We start from the raw sequence: 6,918 nt of genomic DNA, 5'->3' as shown, positions 1-6,918 counted from the left end.
CCTAAGTACATCACCAAAATTAGTCGACTCACTTATGACAAAATTCTTCGTATTAAATGATTTAATGTCCGTTATTTCGGATTCATCCGTGCTTTTAATGTACAAGGCGAAAAGTTCAAAATTAACTTTAAATAAATTATGATTGGACAAAGATTTAGCAAGAAGCTGTTGTACATCCGGTTGAACACAATTTAAAATGTTTGAAGTGCTCTGAAACTTTTGACTGGTGCGAATTCTGTAACTAGAAATCCTACTTTTAAATGCTGTATTAATTTCCTCGATGTTTGCGTTACTACCACTTCAACACGCATTATTTTTATGTGCATTACTCCGTAAGTGTCCCTGAAAATGTGAAGATGGTACATCAGTGTTAGAGTGCTCGCAGTGAACAGTTTGAAGTTCATGATTTTTTCTAGGTTTTTTACTACTAGTACTTTCTACAGCTACATCCGTTTTTTTACGCGTTTCTCCTATTACCTGAGGGCAAGTAGATACCTGATGTGCTTCTACTAAGTGAGCCTCGTATCGCTCTACGTTAGCGAAATACACACCACAAACTTCACATAAAGCAGATGTTATGCTAGGGTGTTTTGATTTTATATGGCGCATAAAGTTATCTCGCCTTGCGAACGTAACGTTGCACTGCCCGCAGGAAAACGTATCAGATGCATCACGATGTTTCGATTTTACATGACGTGTGACGATGTCACGTCTTCTGAACGTTTCATTACACTGCGAGCAGGGAAACATCTGAAAAGAGAACAACCAATAGAGATTAGCCTTAAGTTGCGATGTTCAACGTATAGAGGTCGGACATGGTTGTAAGTTTGAAATTGTAAGATTAACCTCTTCTACAGCATGAAAGATTGAAGAGAACAACTATTTATCAATAGACTAAAGTTGCGATGTTCGGAAGAAACCAAGTTTCAATCTATAGAGGTCAGACATAGTTGCGAGTTTGAAATTATAAGATTAACCTCTTCTACAGCATGAAAGATTGAAGAGAACAACTATTTATCAATAGACTAAAGTTGCGATGTTCGGAAGAAACCAAGCTTCAACGTATAGAGGTCGGACATTGCTGTGAGTTTGAAATTATAAGATTAACCTCTTATACAGCATAAAAAATTGAAGAGAACGACTATTTATCAATAGACTAAAGTTACGATGTTCGGAAGAAACCAAGTTTCAACCTACAGAGGTCAGACATTGCTGTAAGTTTGAAATTATAAGATTACCCTCTTCTACAGCATGAGGATTGAAGAGAACAACTATTTATCAATGGACTAAAGTTACGATGTTCGGAATAAACCATGTTTCAACCTATAGAGGTCGGACATTGCTGTGAGTTTGAAATTATAAGATTAACCTCTTCTACAGCATGAGGATTGAAGAGAACAACTGTTCATCAATGGACTAAAGTTACGATGTTCGGAAGAAACCAAGTTTCAACCTATAGAGGTCGGCATTGCTGTGAGTTTGAAATTATAAGATTAACCTCTTCTATGACATGCAGATTAAAGAAAATAACTATCAACAGACTAAAGTTACGATGTTCGTAAGAAACCAAGTTTCAACTTATAGAGGTCGGACATGGTTGTGAGTTTGAAATTATAAGATTAACCTCGTCTATAGCATGAGGATTGAAGAGAACAACTATTTATGATTAGCTTAAAGTTACGATGTTCGGAAGAAACCAAGTTTCAACGTATAGAGGTCGGACATTGCTGTGAGTTTGAAATTATAAGATTAACCTCTTCTATGACATGCAGATTAAAGAAAATATCTATTTATCAATAGACTAAAGTTACGATGTTTTAGAAGAAACCAAGTTTCAGCCTGTTGAGGTCAGACATTGCTATGTGTGTTTGAAATTATAAAATTAACCTCGTCTATAGCATGAGGATTGAAGAAAACGACTATTTATCAATAGACTAAAGTTACGATGTTCGGAAGAAACCAAGTTTCAACGTATAGAGGTCGGACATTGCTGTGAGTTTGAAATTATAAGATTAACCTCGTCTATAGCATGAGGATTGAAGAGAACAACTATTTATGATTAGCTTTAAGTTACGATGTTCGGAAGAAACCAAGTTTCAACGTATAGAGGCCAGACATACCTTAAAATCTTCGCGCTGGAAACTGTTACTCGGATGAATAAAATGCGTGCGTTCAAGCCTGAAACTCGAATGATAATATTCTGGTCGTACCTAAAAAGAAGAAAGATATATGAATGTAGTGTAGGATACATCAGCTAGCCTAGCTATCTTTACAACTCAAAGTTCGAAAATTTACCTTAAAAATGCACGTGCTGCAGACTGTTACTCGGATGAATAAAATGCGTACTTTCAAGCCTGTAACTCGAATGGTAATATTCTAGTTGTACCTAAACGAAAAGAACAAACATATATGAATGTAGATGTTTATTACCTAGCGTAGAAGTTGCTTTGCAAACAGTAACTAACAGTTCAGGCTTACCTTAAGCTGAAGGCTGAAGAATAATATTCACAGCGGACAGTACTTAGACGGGAGATGTGCACGTAATAGATATACACAAAGAACTGTGAGCGCTTCACGCAGACTGCAGCGAGTAAATATGCTCCTTGTTACCAAGCGGATATCAAGAATTGCAGACGCATGCAGTACAGTTGGAACGAAATGTTTATGCAACAAGAGCTCTCCTGAGGGTCTTACGCTGAGTTCTGCAGGCTGACGTATTTAAGCCGGGATCGAACCTGCTGTTGATGCCGAGGTGTCAGAATTTAAGAGTTCTGCAGCGGATCGAGCCTTGGAAAGTTAGCGCGCGATCCTCGACCTCTGGACTTAAACGGAGGGTACTAAGCTACATCCGCGGTATTCCTTACCTGTAGGCCCTTAAAGGTATTGAGCTAAAACCACATTTAGCTAGATCATGTAATTACACTTTATGACGATCGCGCAGGTCCCTCGCCTAGCATTTGCTATTTTTTACGGCTTCCGACAGTAGGAGTTCGAACCCGCTATCTCCCGAAGTAGCGAGAATGATTGCGGGTACAAGAGTGTTGAGGGTGATTCATTTGTCGGATGGAGGCGATCCTACTGTTGCATATTACATTCTCAGGTAGTTTCGAGGGCGTGCAAAAAGCCAGCATTAAGTAAGGGCTGTTGATGGGGACGTTAAACCTTGTACAGGCTCCTTCGAAAATGATTGTGAGTACAAGATGTTGATGGTGATTCATCTGTCGGATGGAGGCGATAAGCCTTTTGCAGGCTTTATCGGTAGGAGTAGGCTATGTGCCGGTACCGAGTTTTACCCTCACCCTACTATTGTATATTACATTCTTAGGTAGTTTCGAGGGCGTGAAAAAAGCCAGCATTATGTAAGGGCTGTTGATGGGGACATTAAACCTTGTACAGGCTACTTCGAAAATGATTGTGAGTATAAGATGTTGATGGTGATTCATCTGTCGGATGGAGGTGAAAAGCTGTATGCAGGCTCTTTCGGCAGGAGTAGGCTATGTACCGGCACCGGGATTTACCCTCTCCCTACTGTAGTATATTACATTCTTAGGTAGTTTCGAGGGTGTGCAAAAAGCCAGCATTAAGTAAGGGCTGTTGATGGGGACGTTAAACCTTGTGCAGGCTTCCCCGAAACTGATTGTGAGTACAAGATGTTGATGGTGATTCATCTGTCGGATGGAGGCGATAAGCTGTGTGCAGGCTTCATCGGTAGGAGTAAGCTATGTGCCGGCACCGGGTTTTACCCTCTCCCTACTGTAGTATATTACATTCTTAGGTAGTTTCGAGGGCATGCAAAAAGCTAGCATAAAGTAAGGGTTGTTGATGGGGACGTTAAACCTTGTGCAGACTCCTTCGAAAATGATTGTGAGTATAAGATGTTGATGGTGATTCATCTGTCGGATGGAGGCGTTAAGCTGTGTGCAGGCTTCTTCGGTAGGAGTAGGCTATGTGCCGGCACCGGGTTTTACCTCTCCCTACGGTAGTATATTACATACTTAGGCAGTTTCGAGGGCGTGGAAAAAGCCAGCATTAAGTAAGGACTGTTGATGGGGGGTGTTAAACCTTGTACAGGCTCCTTCAACAGGAGTAGCCTATATGCCGGCGCCGTGCAGGCTCTTTCGATAGTGGTAGGCTATGTTCTGGCACTGTGTTTTAACCTCTCCGTACAATCATAATATTTTATGTTAGGAACTTACACGAGCTAAATGCTACACGGCTAAGAAAACGTTCCGTGAGTTACAAGTGGCTTATCAGCACGCAGTGTCCTCGTTCAAGGTTAGTACAGCCGGAAGCTGAGTGTACAATTTCAGTCAACGCATTCATTCCTCACGTCGCTCTGACTAACTGCGCCGATACAACTTCAAAGACTGTGGAACAAAAAAGCAGTGGAACAAAAATGTAACCCATAGCCCGTTCCTAAAGCTTAACACTGTAAATGTTTGGAGCTCCTGTTTTTACAGCTAGATGTGGTTCCTAACGTAACAGGGCCGGGATTAAAAATATATTTTACAGCCGAGTGCCTCCTCCTGACGCAAGAGTTTAAATCGCAAGAATCTGTTTTACGTCCGGTTGCCCTTCCTGATGCGAGATTTTAAATCACAAGAATCCGTTTTACAACAGGATGCCCTTCTAGGATTTTAAAAAGCAGTATCTATCCTCTTACATCATACACTATTGTTTTACGGTACGGCCGGTTGCCCTTCCTGACGCGAGATTTTAAATCACAAGAATCTGTTTTACTACTGGATGCCCTTCTAGGATTTTAAATAGCAGTATCTAGCCTCTTACATCATACACTATTGTTTTCGACCGGTTGCCCTTCCTTACGTCAAAGAACTGGGATTAAGAATCTGTTTTACAACTAGTTGCCCTTTCTAACACGAGAATCGGGGTTTTACAGCTAGATGCTCTTCTTAGATTTTAAAAAGCAGTATCTAGCCTCTTACATCATACACTATTGTTTCACGGTACGGCCGGTTGCCCTTCCTGACGCTGAAAGACCAGGATTTAGCCAGTTACCCACCCTGATGTAACAAGACTAGGATTTATTTTTAGACTGCACTTGGCTAGAAATAGCCACACGAAATTATTATATAGAAAGAGAATTGCCGGCTCCTACGGTTTGGTTTATTGTGCCTGCCTCTCACCCGGCAGTCTCGGGTTCGATTCTCTTAGAACGAAGGTGCACTCCAAACACATCATTCAATGTTCTGATCATATGTTGTATCACTTATATTCTTAATCACTTATTTTGTAATATAATCTTCAAGAATTCGATAAAGCTATGCCTTAACAGAGCAAGGAAAAGGAGGTTATAACAATCGCTATCTTACGCAAGCCGTTCAGAACCGTAGTCTTGTTTTCTTTTAGAACAAAGGTATTCCTTGACATGTTCTTTTTAAATTGTCCGCTACTACGATCAAGAGCACAGCACGGTGCTCTCAGATTGTGGATGTAGAATTTACCGCCACCACATGTCAAAGAATAAAGATGCCAATACAAAGATGGCCGCACGGTGCTCTGTTCATTAAAAGATGGCAGATGACAGCTAACGAAATTGTCCCGCATGAGGGCAGCACGGTGCTCTGTTCATAAAAGATGGCGGATGACAGCTAACGAAATTGTCCCGCATGAGGGCAGCACGGTGCTCTGTTCTTTAAAGATGGCGGATGACAGCTAACGAAATTGCCCCGCATGAGGGCAGCACGGTGGTCTGTTCATTAAAGATGGCGGATGACAGCTAACGAAATTGCCCCGCATGAGGGCAGCACGGTGCTCTGTTCATTAAAGATGGCGGATGACAGCTAACGAAATTGCCCGCATGATAGTAGCATAGTGCTCTGTTGGTTAAAGATGGCGGGTGACAGCTGTCAAAAAAGCATGTGGGTTTGTTTCCAAACAAGAGCACGTGGAATTTGCCGCCACCACAACGACGGCAGCACAGTACTCTGTTGCTTAAATATGGCGGATGATGGCTGTCAAAAAAAGCGCGTGGGTTTGTTTCCAAACAAGAGCATGTAGAATATGCCGCCACCACACAGAGGGCAGCACGGTGCTCAAAGATGGCTGCTGTCAAAAAGCATTTTTCAAATAATCCGCCACCACATTTCAAAGGTAAGTAGCTAAAGAGGGCAGCACTGTGCTCTCTTGATTAAAGATGGCGGATGACAAAAGAACGTGAGTTTGTAAAGCACTTCGACTTTGCCGCCACCACATAGAGTGCAGCACGGCGCTCTCTTGATTAAATATGGCGGATGACAGCTGTCAAAAATTTACGTGGCTTTGTTTATCTCACGCTAGTGAGGTTAAGTTGGTAGCACTAAGGTTTAGACCCGTCAAGATGGCAGCACTGCCGATGACAGGTGACGAATTTACAGCTACTGCGACAAAGAGAGCAGCACGGTGCTCTGTAGTTTAAAGATGGCGGATGACAGCTGTCAAAAAGCACGTGGCTTTGTTTATCTCGCGCTTGTGAGGTTAAGTTGGTACTACTGAGGTTTAGGCCCGTCAAGATGGCAGTACTGAGGTTAGCGATGCGTTGTTGTCTGTCAAAAAGCACGTGGCTGTCAAAAAACACGTGGATTTGTTTACCTCGCGCTAGTTAGGTTAAGTTGGTACCACTGAGGTTTAGGCCCGTCAAGATGGCAGTAGTGAGGTTAGCGATGCGTTGTTGTCGATGACAGCTGTCAAAAAGCACGTGGCTTTGTTTACCAATTCAAATTTCCCGCGGGAGGTGGAGGAGGCCTCTGGGAAGGCCCCTCGGGAGGCGGAGGCGGAGGAGGCCTCTGGGAGGGCCTCCCGTGAGGCGGAGGCGGAGGGGCCCCTGGGAGCCCTGAGGCGGAGGCGGCGCCCGAATCCGCCTATTATACTACTCAACAGCAGAGCGCAACTGCAACTGTTATTTTCTCGCAACGATTT

The sequence above is a fragment of the Anabrus simplex genome, chromosome 5, assembly GCF_040414725.1.
Source record: "Anabrus simplex isolate iqAnaSimp1 chromosome 5, ASM4041472v1, whole genome shotgun sequence".
Lineage (NCBI taxonomy): Eukaryota > Metazoa > Arthropoda > Insecta > Orthoptera > Tettigoniidae > Anabrus > Anabrus simplex.
The sequence above is the reverse complement of the archived record's forward strand: the minus strand, read 5'-3'. Positions refer to the sequence as shown.